The following is a 14,902-nucleotide window of genomic DNA, read 5'->3' as shown; positions in this document are numbered from 1 at the left end:
AATTGATACACATCTAATAACTGTGACCAGAAACAATTGGTAAAGGGATACGTATCATGCAGGAAGGAGCAGAGTGGTAGATTTTACCAGATAATCTCGACCAAACTAACCCAGTTTTAGTCACATTACAATAAATATCTGGAATGTGCAGCAATTTGCCAATGACATAAAAACACAATGGGCAGGACCAGGAGTATAGCAGATAACAGAAATGGATCCAAGTAATTTTGATAAAATGGGGACCGGGCGGACAAGTAGCATATTGAGAAGTATTATACAGTGAGGACAGGGTTGCTTGCAATCCAAGGTTGCTATGTAACACAGCAGCCACATGAGAGAGGGCATTCACATATGTATGGTATTAACAGAATAGTCAACATGCCACTACAATAACCCATCATATTGTTTGATTCCAGAAGAACCACCCTACTCCCAAACTAAGCGTGTTGACCCAGCCTGTCTGATCTTGGAATGGAACAGATGGAGATGAGTGGCAGGGGTTTGTTGTTTGCTCTAATTTTATTAGGTAATTCTGCAATGGCACCAAAAGAACAAAAAGTTAAATACAAATAGCACCAGCCTCCAGCAAACTGCTTTATTACAGGCACTAGTAATAAACTTCTGATTGATTGGAGGTTCTTTGTATTACCAAGCTTTAGACAAAAGATGTCAATCAAACTGCCTTGCCTGGGAGAGAATGTTAGAGCCAGTGCTGTGTACTTTACCAGCTCCAACCGCTGAAAACCCTCCAGCTGTTTGTACACACAGGCACATGTGTTCTGGCACCTGGGGTCACCAACTGGCAGCAATGGGACGGAGCTCAAGGAGCCCCAGGGCGGGGATGAGTCTAAACACGGCTGCTGGGTCCTTGAGTAGAACTCCCTCCCCAATAAGGTAAGCCTCCAACTTCTCAATGGAAGGAGAAAAGAGAAAGTCAGTGTTGGAGGCCACTTGGCTTTCTCCCTTTCTCCTCCCAGTGAGGGAGTCAGTGGCTGCTGATCTCAGCCATGTGACAGGCCTTTGACCTAACCTGGGTCATGTTACTGGGCCAAGTTGGTTTCCAAGCTGCCCTGATCTTAGACATGAGTGCTGCCTGTGCTGCATGTGAGAGGGACTGCTGGAGATTCCAGTGGAGGGGTGAGGGGCATAGCTGGAAATGTACAGGTCCTACCATGAATTAACACAAAATAATTGGTATGGTTTCAGCATGGAGAAACTTCAGCACGTAATGCAGACCCTCTCCTCTAGACTCAGTAAGAAGCATGTTTGATGTATGACTACCCTGTAAAAACTCACTTGAATTTTAAAAATCCCTTCAATAAAATGCCAGATGATAAATTTTGCTTCAGCTAGAGAGCGACACCATAGGATGAGCAATAGACAAAAGGCCTGCTTGAAAAAATCGTCATCAGAACTAGGCCAAATGGAGGAGGAGAGGATTAGGGTCCCCCCAGGGTCACATATCAGGCACCTGTTATGAAATTTATACATCTATAGTTTGCTATTTAGGACTCCTAAATTGAGCTACATTTGTCCTTTTTGACAGCTCAGCAGATGGGGAGTCGTGAATATGGAATAAGTAGTAAAAGTAGAGGCTTTAGGTCTCCTGTGAAACAAGATCAGCATAATGTTAATTAACCTCATATTTGACTTTGGAAATGCTTCCCATTTGGCTTGTAGTTATACTCCTAGGAGTCATTAATAGGCCCTGTTCTCTCTCCCAATCATCATTTTCTTTTGTTAGTCATTAATTTCCATGGAGCTTTTGTGGTTTTATGCAAGTCCTTGTGCAAATGCCTCGCTAGACAGCCTGTCTAGCGCTAGACATCAGTTAGACAGGCTGCAGTGCATGGAAAGAGGACAGGTTTCTGGCACTGGCATTGACATTCTAAGTCGCTCTATCATTTCTCCAACTCCCAGGTTTCCTAAGTGTGCTTGATTTAATTATCAAAATGGAATACGCAGCATATGTTCACATCAGCCACTGCCTTCAAGCCAAGGCCCCTGTCCTTAACTGCCATTAGCACTGTCAGCTGACACATTTAGTCCCACTTCCTTTGCATGTCTTGACTCAGGTAAAAGTGGTCCACAGTTTCATCTATGCAGTCCTAAAGGTCCATCTAGACAGGAGACATCCTAAAGCTTTATTAGAGGAATTTCCTCTAAAATGAAAGTTTGTCAATAGAAAAACTATTTCCATCTGGTCTCCCACAACTGCTTGTTCTGAAAAATCCATCAAGAAATGGTACATCCTTGGGGTTTGATAGAGGACTTTCCTCTAATAAGAACGCTTGTCAACAAGGTCACTTTTTAGCTGTTCTTTCCAACACTTCTGCAAAGATATAATTGTTGAGATGGTATAGATGTAGTTGGCATCCCCAAACTAACTTAGAGAAATTACCACTGTGGCTTCCTATCAACTACACACCTCCAGCCAAAGTGGTCTTATAAATGTTTTATAAATTTTCAAAAAATGAAACTACAGGAACCAACTTCCTTTTCATGAACTTTGCAAATGCTACATTAAACAAATAAATTTCAGCAGTTAAAAACTGCAGGTATATTTTCAACTTTTTTTTCCAGAAAATTCTCATCCAGGTTCATGCTACAAATTGTCCAGAAAAGGGGAAATTTAACATTTTTAAACCTAATCCTTCAAAATGTATTTAATGGTGATTGACTTTGATGGAGATTACTCACTTCAGTGGAGTTGCACTGGTGTAGGCAGAACTGGTCCTTTGTTTAAAAATTGAGAAGCTTCATAAAGTAGTAAGATAGCATAGTTCTCAGTGAATTCAGTCACCTTTGATAATAGCTGGCTATGGCACCTTGTGTCAGAAAATAGCTTGAATGTGAAAGAAGTCCTTTATCAATTTTAAATTTGTTACTTTTCCAGTACATTGACTAACCCCTCGTTCTCATGCTATACAAAAGGCTATGCAGGAGTGTGGTGTTACAAAAGTAATGAAATACGTAGAGACTATATCCTATACCATGCCTCTGTGGCTGCATCCTCATGGCTAGCTTGAGTTGGCCTCGCTCGAGTCAGAGCACCTGCACTGCAAAATTACACTCAAGTAGCTGTATGCACACAAGTGCTGCGCTCATTGGTGTGTGGCACTCACATTCAGATGGCCCCAGATGTCTGTGTATTATCTCCCAGTGACCTGAGAGACAGAGAACATGTCAGTCCTTTCTGGGCACACGGGGGGAATTCTGGGAAGGTGGTGGTGATCAAGCAGCACTTGAGTGGCATTAGCTTGCATCCGCCCTGCAGCTGATGAGGTGAGCGGACTCATACTGTCGCCGATTCACTCTCTGCTCGCCAACTCGAGTTAAAAGCATCACCTCTGTGTGTGGATGAGAGTCTTTCCAGGCCTGGGCCTGAACCTTCTCTCTCTCCCCTAGCCCCTGGATCAAGCAGGGTGATCAGAACTGGAGTACTAAAAATGTTAAGGCTCATTAAAATTGAAGGATTAAACACACACTAAACAACTTCTCTTTTCGTTTAGGTTCCATCTGACTTCTCATGGGGATAGCTGTAGCAAAAGGACATATCCTCAATCACCTACCTGGCCCTTCGGATATTGTGACAAAGGCTGTTTAGCCCAAGCTGAAGGAAATAGCCTTTAAGACACAGTTGCTCAGGGGAACAAGTGCTGGAAGTGGCTATACTTGGATTCCTCCAAACATCTAAATTAGCCAACATGGTTCTCGCTTTCCAACCCCTCTCTAACCACGTTCTATTGGGTATCGGTCCTCGTGCCACCCTCCTCACCACAGCGTTTAGCAGCTTCCCGTTGTGTATTAAGTGACGTGACTAACTGAAGAGCTCTGTGTGGCCCGAAAGCTTGTCTCTCTCCCACAAAAGTTGTTCCAAGAAGAGATATTACCTCGCCCACCTTGTCGAAAGAGAATTCTTTCCTGGGTGCTGGCTGGTGAGTCTTGCCCACATGCTCAGGGTTTAACTGATCGCCATATTTGGGGTTGGGAAGGAATTTTCCTCCAGGGCAAACTGGCAGAGGCCCTGGGGGGGTGTCACTTTCCTCTGCAGCAGGGGGCACGGGTCACTTGCTGGAGGATTCTCTGCACCTTGAAGTCTTTAAACCACAAGTTGAGGACTTCAGTAGCTCAGACATAGGTCAGGGGTTTGTTACAGGAGTGGGTGGGTGAGATTCTGTGGCCTGCATAGATTCATAGATTCTAGGACTGGAAGGGACCTCGAGAGGTCATCGAGTCCAATCCCCTGCACTCATGGCAGGACCAAATACTGTCTAGACCATCCCTGATAGACATTTATCTAACCTACTCTTAAATATCTCCAGAGATGGAGATTCCACAACCTCCCTAGGCAATTTATTCCAGGGTTTCACTACCCTGACAGTTAGGAACTTTTTCCTAATGTCCAACCTAAACCATCCTTGCTGCAGTTTAAGCCCATTGCTTCTTGTTCTAGCCTTAGAGGCTAAGGTGAACAAGTTTTCTCCCTCCTCCTGATGACACCCTTTTAGATACCTGAAAAACTGCTATCGTGTCCCCTCTCAGTCTTCTCTTTTCCAAACGAAACAAACCCAATTCCTTCAGCCTTCCTTCATAGGTCATGTTCTCAAGACATTTAATCATTCTTGTTGCTCCTCTCTGGACCCTCTCCAATTTCTCCACATCTTTCTTGAAATGTGGTGCCAAGAACTGGACACAATACTCCAGCTGAGGCCTGACCAGCGCATAGAAGAGCGGAAGAATGACTTCTCTTGTCTTGCTCACAACACACCTGTTAATGCATCCCAGAATCACATTTGCTTTTTTTGCAACAGCATCACACTGTTGACTCATATTTAGCTTGTGGTCCATTATAACCCCTAGATCCCTTTCTGCTGTACTCCTTCTTAGATGGTCTTTTCCCATTCTGTATGTGTGAAACTGATTGTTCCTTCCTAAGTGGAGCACTTTGCATTTGTCTTTGTTAAACTTCATCTGGTTTACCTCAGATCATTTCTCCAATTTGTCCAGATTATTTTGAATTATGACCCTGTCCTCCAAAGCAGTTGCAATCCCTCCCAGTTTGGTATCATCTGCAAACTTAATAAGTGTACTTTCTATGCCAACATCTAAGTCGTTGATGAAGATATTGAACAGAGCCGGTCCCAAAACAGACCCCTGTGGAACCCCACTGGTTATACCTTTCCAGCAGGATTGGGAACCATTAATAACTACTCTCTGAGTACGGTTATCTAGCCAGTTATGCACCCACCTTATAGTAGCCCCATCTAAATTGTATTTGCCTAGTTTATCAATAAGAATATCACGTGAGACCGTATCAAATGCGTTACTAAAGTCTAGGTATACCACATCCACCGCTTCTCCCTTATTCACAAGACTCGTTATCCTATCAAAGAAACTATCAGATTGGTTTGACACAATTTGTTCTTTACAGATCCATGCTGGCTATTCCCTATCACCTTACCACCTTTCAAGTGTCTGCAGATAATTTCCTTAATTACTTGCTCCATTATCTTCCCTGGCACAGAAGTTAAACTAACTAGTCTGTAGTTTCCTGGGTTGTTTTAATAGATGGGCACTATATTTGCCCCTTTTCCAGTTCTCTGGAATCTCTCCTGTCTCCCATGATTTTCCAAAGATAATAGCTAGAGGCTCAGATACCTCCTCTATTAACTCCTTGAGTATTCTAGGATGCATTTCATCAGGCCCTGGTGACTTGCAGGCATCTAACTTTTCTAAGTGATTTTTAACTTGTTCTTTTTTTTATTTTATCTTCTAAACCTACCCCCTTCCCATAAACATTCACTATGTTAGACATTCCTTCAGACTTCTCAGTGGAGACCGAAACAAAGAAGTCATTAAGCATCTCTGCCATTTCCAAGTTTCCTGTTACTGTTTCTCTCTCCTCACTGAGCACTGGGCCTACCCTGTCCTTGGTCTTCCTCTTGCTTCTAATGTATTGATAAAAAGTCTTCTTGTTTCCCTTTATTCCCATAGCTAGTTTGAGCTCATTTTGTGCCTTTGCCTTTCTAATCTTGCCCCTACATTCCTGTGTTGTTTGCCTATATTCATCCTTTGTAATCTGTTCTAGTTTCCATTTTTTATATGACTCCTTTTTATTTTTTAGATCATGCAAGATCTCGTGGTTAAGCCAAGGTGGTCTTTTGCCACATTTACTATCTTTCTTACCCAGCGGAATAGCTTGCTTTTGGGCCCTTAATAGTGTCCCTTTGAAAAACTACCAACTCTCCTCAGTTGTTTTTCCCCTCAGTCTTGATTCCCATGGGACCTTACCTATCAGCTCTCTGAGTTTACCAAAATCCACCTTCCTGAAATCCATTGTCTCTATTTTGCTGTACTCCCTTCTACTCTTCCTTAGAATTGCAAACTCTATGATTTCATGATCACTTTCACCCAAGCTGCTTTCTACTTTCAAATTCTCAACGAGTTCCTCCCTATTTGTTAAAATCAAGTCTAGAACAGCTTCCCCCCTAGTAGTTTTTTCAATCTTCTGAAATAAAAAGTTGTCTGCAATGCAGTCCAGGAACTTATTGGATAGTCTGTGCCCCGCAGTGTTATTTTCCCAACATATATCTGGATAGCTGAAGTCCCCCATCACCACCAAATCTTGGGCTTTGGATGATTTTGTTAGTTGTTTAAAAAAGCCTCATCCACCTCTTCCACCTGGTTAGGTGGCCTGTAGTAGACTTCTAGCACATCACCCCACCCTTGTTTTTACCCCTTTCAGCCTAACCCAGAGACTCTCAACACTTCCGTCTCCTATGTCCATCTCCACCTCAGTCCAAGTGTGTACATTTTTAATATATAAAGCAACACCTCCTCCCTTTTTCCCCTGTCTATCCTTCCTGAGAAAGCTGTACTCATCCACACCAACATTCCAATCATGTGTATTATCCCACCAAGTTTCAGTGATGCCAACAATGTCAGAGTTGTATTTATTTATTAGCACTTCCAGTTCTTCCTGCTTATTACCCATACTCCTCGCATTTGTATATAGGCATCTAAGATACTGGTTTGATCTTGCCTCTCAGTTTTGCCCTGACCCTGCTTTCTCTCTGCCATTATAGCCCACGCTCCCTCTTGTTTCCGACCCATCTCCCAGGTCTTCATGTTCCTCACTTACCTGTGGGCTTTCCTCACCTGTCCCCATCGAACCTAGTTTAAAGCCCTCCTCACTAGGTTAGCCAGTCTGTGCGCAAATAAGGCCTTTCCCCTCTTCGAAAGGTGAACGCCATCTATTCCTAGCAGTCCTTCCTCGAATAGCATCCCGTGGTGGAGGAAGCCAAAGCCCTCCTGGCAACACTATCTTTGCAGCCAGGCATTCATCTCCAATGTGCAGGAGGTCAGACTAGAAGATCATAATGATCCCTTCTGACCTTAAAGTCTATAAGTCTATCTTAAGATTAACTTCTGTCATGTGTGGTTCATTCTCTCTCTTATCCTCTCCCCACAGGGAGTGAATTGTGTGTGCAGTGGTGTGGTTTGTTTTGGTACGGGTTTGTTAGTGAAGATTTTTTTTAAACTGTATATTATGGCAAAGTTGAAATACAATGTTAACACACTACATCAGATATTAGTCATTCGGGATCAGATGAATATTCAAATAACTGTCTAGGGAGCCCTCCTCTTCCATCAGTAGAAAGGATAAGCAGGTTTTATTAAGTGTCCCTGAAGCTCTCCATGGGGGTTGCTCCCGGATGCAACGCCCCTCAGATATCAGAGACCTACAGGTGGTGCTTCCATGCTAGCAGTGCAGACGTGCTAGAGCAGTGGTAACCCAGCAATAGCCATCAACACATTGTTAAGTGCAGGGAAAACACTAGTGAATATTGTATAGTGTCCTTGAATAAGGATAACATTATAAGCTGTATATAGTATATAAGATATTACAACACAAGACTGGTTGCCACTACTGTCTGACTGGAGAGATCCACTAAATCATAGAATATCAGGGTTGGAAGAGACTTCAGAAGGTCATTTGGTCCAACCCCCTTCTCAAAGCAGGACCAACCCCAACTAAATCATCCCAGCCAGGGCTTTGTCAAGCCTGACCTTAAAAACCTCTAAGGATGGAGATTCCACCACCTCCCTGGGTAACCCATTCCACTGCTTCACCGCCCTCCTAGTGAAAATTTTTTCCTAATATCCAACCTAAACCTGCCCCACTGCAAGTTGAGACCATTACTCCTTGTTCTGTCATCTGCTACCACTGAGAACAGCCGAGCTCCATCCTCTTTGGAACTCCGTTCAGTTAGTTGAAAGCAGCTATCAAATCCCCCCTCACTCTTCTCTTCTGCAGACTAAACAAGCCCAGTTCTGTCAGTCTCTCCTTATAAGTCATGTGCTCCAGCCCCCTAATCCTTTTTGTTGCCCTCCACTGGACTCTCTCCAATTTGTCCACATCCGTCTGTAGTGGGAGGCCCAAAACTGGACAATTTTTCAAAAGCAGTTAAGTCCCATTTCAATTTAAATTTAGGCCCAGATTTTTAGAAGCATTTAGGTTTGACGCAGAGTGAAGCAACAAGGCCTAAGTGGTATAGGCTCCTCTGTGTGCCCATATGGGAGAGGTTTTTTTATAAATTTACCGCTGCTGTTTTATACAACAATTTACATCTATAAATCCCATCTGCCTTTGCACCATGAGCCCACCTGTGCAGGCCCAAAGGGAGAGAAACAGTGTTTCATAAACTTCTAAAATGCCTTCCAAGAATGTCTACACAGACTGCCATTCTAAAGTCTGACCTCTCACAGCCTACCAGGGGCAACAGCAAGTGTTGTGTTGTAGCCACCTCTGGGGTGAAAGGTGACAGCAAGCTAAGACTGTGCATATGTTGAGAGCTTGGCAATGTGCCCAGCCATTTGATGACATCAGCAGCAGCCACAAGGAGAGATGAAATGCATTAGACACCATATTGGAAAAGCTTGGCTGCAAGCACCATTGACTACAATAATCTGCCATGAACTTCTATAGACAAGTGGACTCACTCCTGGTCTCTTATGGAATTAGCTCATTGCAGCATCCGGAGCGCCCTCTTAGGCCAGTGATCTGCCTGTCCTCTGGCCCCCATGTCCATCCCTGGACCCAGTGCCCTTTTACATGGGGTGCTGCCGCCTGGCAGTAACCCCTTTCTCTCTGGGTCTCCCCTCCCCAGGGAACCCCCACCCACTATTCCCACCTCACCTCAGTATCAGGCTACTGCCAGTCATCGTCTAGCCCCATACACTGGGGCAGACTGCGGTATCAGCCACTCATCACTGGCATGGAGGGTTTGGACCTGCTGCCTTGGCCTACCCAGGGCTGCCCTGCAACCCTCAGTACCTGTTAGCCCGATGCTAGGCCGCAGCCTGGGGCTTTCCAGGCTGGAGCTTCCCAGCTCCTCTGCCTTTCCCCAGCCCTGCTCCACTGCCTAGCAGCCAGCCCCATCTCCCTCTACAGGCAGAGGGAGACTGTTTGGGCTCCTGGCTCCCAGCCTTATATTGGGGCCAACTGGGCCTGACTGGGGCATGGCCACAGCTGAGCCTACTTTCCCCAGTCAGCCCAGGCTTCTTGCCCCAGCCACAGCCCTCTTCTGGGCTGTTTTCAGCCCTTCAGGGCAGGAGCAGGGACCATCCTGCTACAGCTTCATATCATTCAGTTTCTGGGAAGGACTGAGCTTGGTAGCTGCAGCAGATGTCGCCGGCATAGATAAGCTTGTGCGAGAGTGTAGCTGGCAGGTCACTGATGTACACACTGAACCGTATCAGTGAAAGAACTTGAGGAAGGCCATGATCTGACACAAGAGATACAGCGGTTGCTCATATGTACATTAAACTGCCTCTTTTGGTGAAAAAGCTCTGCTACTTCAACCATCCAATGCAGGGCAACTTGAGAGAGTTTAAACAGAAGATCTGTGCACCAAACCATCTCATAAGCAGTGGTCAAATCCAGGAAGATGGCTCCCACCTTTAGATTTTGTTGAAAAGCGTTTTCGATAAAGGGGTCAAAGCCAGGACTTTATCACAGGTGCTGTATCCTTTCCTGACCTCTGTCTGCTCGACCTGCAAGACACTGGGGGCAATGGATCAGTGTTCATGTCATGCTCCCCGTCAGTACCCAGTCGGGCCAGGGAAGCTAGTGATCCAATCAGTGGATGAAATTCAGCGACTAATCTTGGTCACGTGCCATCTGACTGCAACCCCAACGTATCACCATCCTGTGACTTTCAAGGCATTGGACCAGTGCTTCGAATTCTTCAGATTAATGTTGAGGGCCTGCCAGCAGCCAAATGCAGCATCATTAGTGCCTTAGCCACACATCATCATATCAGTGTCATCTGTCTGCAAGGAACTCATTGCCCCGCAATACTACACAGGGCAGAGAGTTAAAGCCGTGCTCCATTGGAAATAATAGGGAAGAAGTTCTCAAAGGCAGAATCTTCTGAGAGCATAACCTGGAATTTGGCAGCTCCTTTGTTATTTTAATAGGCGATGCTGAGAAAGTGCTTTGAAAACTGCAAAACTGAAGAGGGCTGAAGAGATGGGACCATTTGGTGTGGCCTATTCAAGCCTCCCTTACCCCGAAGTGCCAGCATACTTCAGTTCTTCAGCATTAGCTTACAACAACCAACTACTGTTGTAGCTCTGGGGTCTGGTCCACTGGTAAGAAGCTACAGTTCCACTTGTCTAAGTATGCATCTTTTTCAAAAAAATTGAGGAAGTACATGGAGGATTATGTTCCACTATGTCTGTTAGTCTATAAGGTGCCACAGGACTCTTTTGCAGATCCAGACTAAGATGGCTACCCCTCTAATACTTGACTACAAGGAGGATTGTCCATCAAGTACTAGTAGCATCTGGATGATTCTTGTTACCTGAACCAGTACGAATTCAATGATGATGGGAATGGTCTTCACTGCACAGCCAAGCATATTTCACCTAAAGAAAGGGTTTCAGTGTAATCCACAGCAACACATCAACTGAATCTGTAAGAGGCTGCGTGAATCCCAACAGATAGTAGATGTACCTCTAGCAGATGGTTTCTTTTAAAAGAAATATTTAGGATTTACATATAAAAGCAAGCGTGACTTACCCTGAGCTGAGGACTATAATCGAAAGCTGTCTACCTGCCTATCAGGGAATGCCTTATTTGCATGACTTCCTTTAATCTGGCAAAATTTAAAGTTCCAGAATTACAGTCAATCATCCAGAAAAAGAATTTCAGATAGAAGACAGTCTGAATTTCAGTCTAAAGCTTGGCTTGCTCTTCAAATTCTCTTTTGCTAATGGTAAATGAAGTTTTCAGGCAATTTAAATGCTCTCACATATCCATGTTAGCTAACTGTTACTGAGGTACTGCACACTATGTAGACATCAGCAAACTCAGAAAATGGGCTTTGCGTCTTAAATTAGCACTATATGATCCATACAACAAGAATGGTATATCATTTTGCCCTAGGATTCTTGCTGCTTTTGCACCATTGTGCCTCCTTGCATCCTCACATTTCACATTACTAGCAATTTTGACACCATAATTGTTTACACAAAGCACATGAAAACTTGCACACCGTTGGTGAGACTCCACACAAACAGGGAGTCACTGCCAAAAGTGTTACAAAGGATTAAAAACCCATGAACTTATAGATGTGTTGCACATCAAAGTACAGCTCAGAGGTGGAAGGAAAGCCAGCCTGTCATTCTCCTCCTAGACAGAGAGGCAGAGTGGTCAGGACACATGCAATGACTAGGTCATGTGATTATATTTACAATACAGAACCCATGTATTCAACGTGTTAAAAGAGCACCTGTTTGTTTAATGACATTTGTTCTACCAGTGAACGTTACGAGTACCTTTATGTTGACAGCTACTTATGGATCCAGTCATTGTAGGGCCATCAGGGACTATGCTGATGATCAAACAGGCCATGGACCCAGTGATTTCTGTACCACGTCCAATAACTTATGGTTAACTAGCGCATTTTTTTTACAAAGACATCCAATTTTCATTTAGGCTGAGATTTTCAAAGAGGCAAGGGGAGTTAGGTACCTGCCTCATTCAGCTCTGATAGGAATCGAGTTCCTAACTCCCTTCATCTCCTTTGAAAGTTCCAGACTTGAAGTAATGGAGACTCCACCACATCTGTTGGGTTGGCTGATCCAACGCCTCATCACCAATACTGTAACGATGTGCCCTGTCTTGCCAGTCTCAACTTGTCTAGTTTCAATTTCCAGGCATTGGCATTATTGGGCCTTCGCCTGCTGGCTGAAAGAGCCCTCTGCGATCAGAGGTTTCCTGCTCACCAGAAAGCTTCTCACTCAGTAATAAGGGTTTATCTTTCAGTCTTGAGTGTTTAACTAGACACACATACAAAAACCAAGATTAAAAAGTACCAGTAAGATATAAAGGATTCTGCTTCCAGTGACACCTGTGGAAACCATGAGTTGAGTGGAGATATTCCATAGTATTACACCAGTGTGAAACCAGATCAGATTCAGACCCAGGATGTTTGACACTGACTAATAATGTTGAAAGGCGTATACAGTATACAGAATCCAAGGTAAAAATAAATGCTAATCCCAAATAAGAGCATTATTAGTAACAAAAGATGTATTTTTCCATGCATTAAAATGAAGCAGCTCAAATATAGTCTTCCCAGAAACATGGGAATGATAAGTAAAATCATAATGCAAGTGAGACTTTGATTCTGCAATCTGTAGCATGCAGCATGCCTTACAAAAGCAGCCATGAGCTGCATTTAATGAGAATGCCTTCTACCTGTAGGTTAAGAAAGAAAGTGTGGATACTTGCTTCACTTAGAGAGCAAAAGGATCAAAATGGATTAAGAAGTGGGAAAAATAGATAAGAACCTGGTTGGAAAAGATTTTTTTTTTATTATTCCCTTCAGATAACAGAATTTTGTGTTCTGAAAAATCAAAGGCACGCTGCTGTTATACTCTGGGAGTGTAGGGAGTACCAAGGTGTCTTGGATAATGCAATTCAGACATTACCATGTGGTAAGCCCACCAAAACTCACTTGCTCTTTTAAAATTATCTTCTTCCCCCACCCCTGACACACACACAATTGGCCACCACTGATAGATCAATGCGCTGATGAGTTCTCAGTTCACTTCCCCACAACCAGAGCACTGAGCTAGGCCATCAGGCTACTTCGCTGTCAACAGGTCACTTCACCAGTTCAGTAATAACGCAGCCCCCCCGCTCACTCTCTTGCACAGGGAAACCCATGGGGAAGATGGCTCCCAAGGTTCCCCCCAATCTTCCATTGAGGACGGGGTTTGCCACACTGACAGGGCCTCCCAGTCAGCAACTGGGCTGAGTAGAGAGCTCCACAGGGCCAGAGGGCAGCCTCAGCCTCCCCTTGGCCTGCTCCATCCTACCGCATGGACGCAAAGGCTCAGAGCCCTCCCTAAGAAGCGGCTCAGCCCCTCCTCTGCGTGAGAGAGCGGTCGCTGCCTGGCACATCGCCCACATGCAGACCTAGAGGGTAACATCAGGCCTCAAGTATTTTGTTAGCTAGCAACAGGATGGGATATTGCTGTGGAAAGTTCAGTGACTGTTCCATTCCCGTCTGTACTGGGATACTACACTGCTGGGAGACACCTGAACACCAAGGGCCTCCCTTGCCAAGCCATTACATGTGTTACCCCGCCTTGTGAGTGGGCCCAATGAAGTTACCCAAGTGTCAGCAGACCAAGGCCCTGAGCCAGCAAGCGACTTAAGCACATGCCTAACCTTAAGCACATACACTGTCCTATTGACTTCACCAGGAATATACTCGCATGCTTAAAGTTGGACTGTATGCTGGATTGCATCCAAAAGCCTCATTTTAGCTCATTAATGACCACGACTAGGGCCTAAAAAGTTATTTGCGACTACAGCATTTATCAGCTAAAATTAATTCCACTTGTCTCCATGTGAAAATGCCTCTTCCTTCCCGTTACCAGTTGCTATGAGAGACAGAGACAAAAGGAAGTTGCTCATGTTAATTAATCCCTTTGCAATGCATTCTGCAAACTCAGCTCTCTTCACAAGTTGTCTGCTGCTTCCTCAGAGCCAATGTCGTGAGTGGAAAACCTTTCAGTTCCTCCCTAAAAGACAATATCCATGGCGGCTGCTGCCCAGAGATTTCTCCCCTGCCAGACATAGTCCAGAGGTTCTTCTTAATGCCTGCTGAAGTTTCCAGGGAGATCTTGACAGATGCAATGTGTATATTGCCCTCTTCAGAGAGAATCAATCAATGATCACTTCCTTTGGTCAAAACAATCAACATTATTCAATATCCACAACCATAGCAGGCAAATAAGAATAAGAATAAAAAAAACCACCAGATGCAGTGAAAATATGTCAGTATAAAATATCACGCTTTTCATTATCTTTCTGTAAAACTTCTGAAATATTTCAGTGAATGATTTTTTTTTTAAAGAAATCAGGTTAGAAGGATTCTTATTCCCTCATTTAATAACTTTTTAAAAACCTTACCAATGTTGAATCACGCTGGCTTTCCTAGTGCTAACACTTCACATGGACTAACAGCAGAGAAAGGTAAAGTCTATTATTTGGTGTCATCTTAGGGCCCCAGTTCAGCAAAGCACATTCCTAACATTAGGCACCTACTTTAGTCCATTCCCATTCAGCAAAGGTCCACGCTCTACTTTAAGTTCTGCTTAAGTGCCATTAACTTCCTGGAACTCAACTATTTATTAAGGACTGTTGCAAACACAGATGGGCATAAGCAGGGTTTAGAAGCATTTGCTTATCTACGTTTCTGAATCAGGGCCTGAAATACTCAAAAAAAGGAAGGCAGGAAGGAGAGGGAAAACTTCTTCTTGTGGCTCATTAAAAATGCAAGTGCAATACTCTGCCCATCAGTTCTCAAGAAACCAA

The sequence above is a fragment of the Gopherus flavomarginatus genome, chromosome 5 (genome assembly GCF_025201925.1).
Source record: "Gopherus flavomarginatus isolate rGopFla2 chromosome 5, rGopFla2.mat.asm, whole genome shotgun sequence".
NCBI lineage: Eukaryota > Metazoa > Chordata > Testudines > Testudinidae > Gopherus > Gopherus flavomarginatus.
This window is presented reverse-complemented; position numbering follows the sequence as displayed.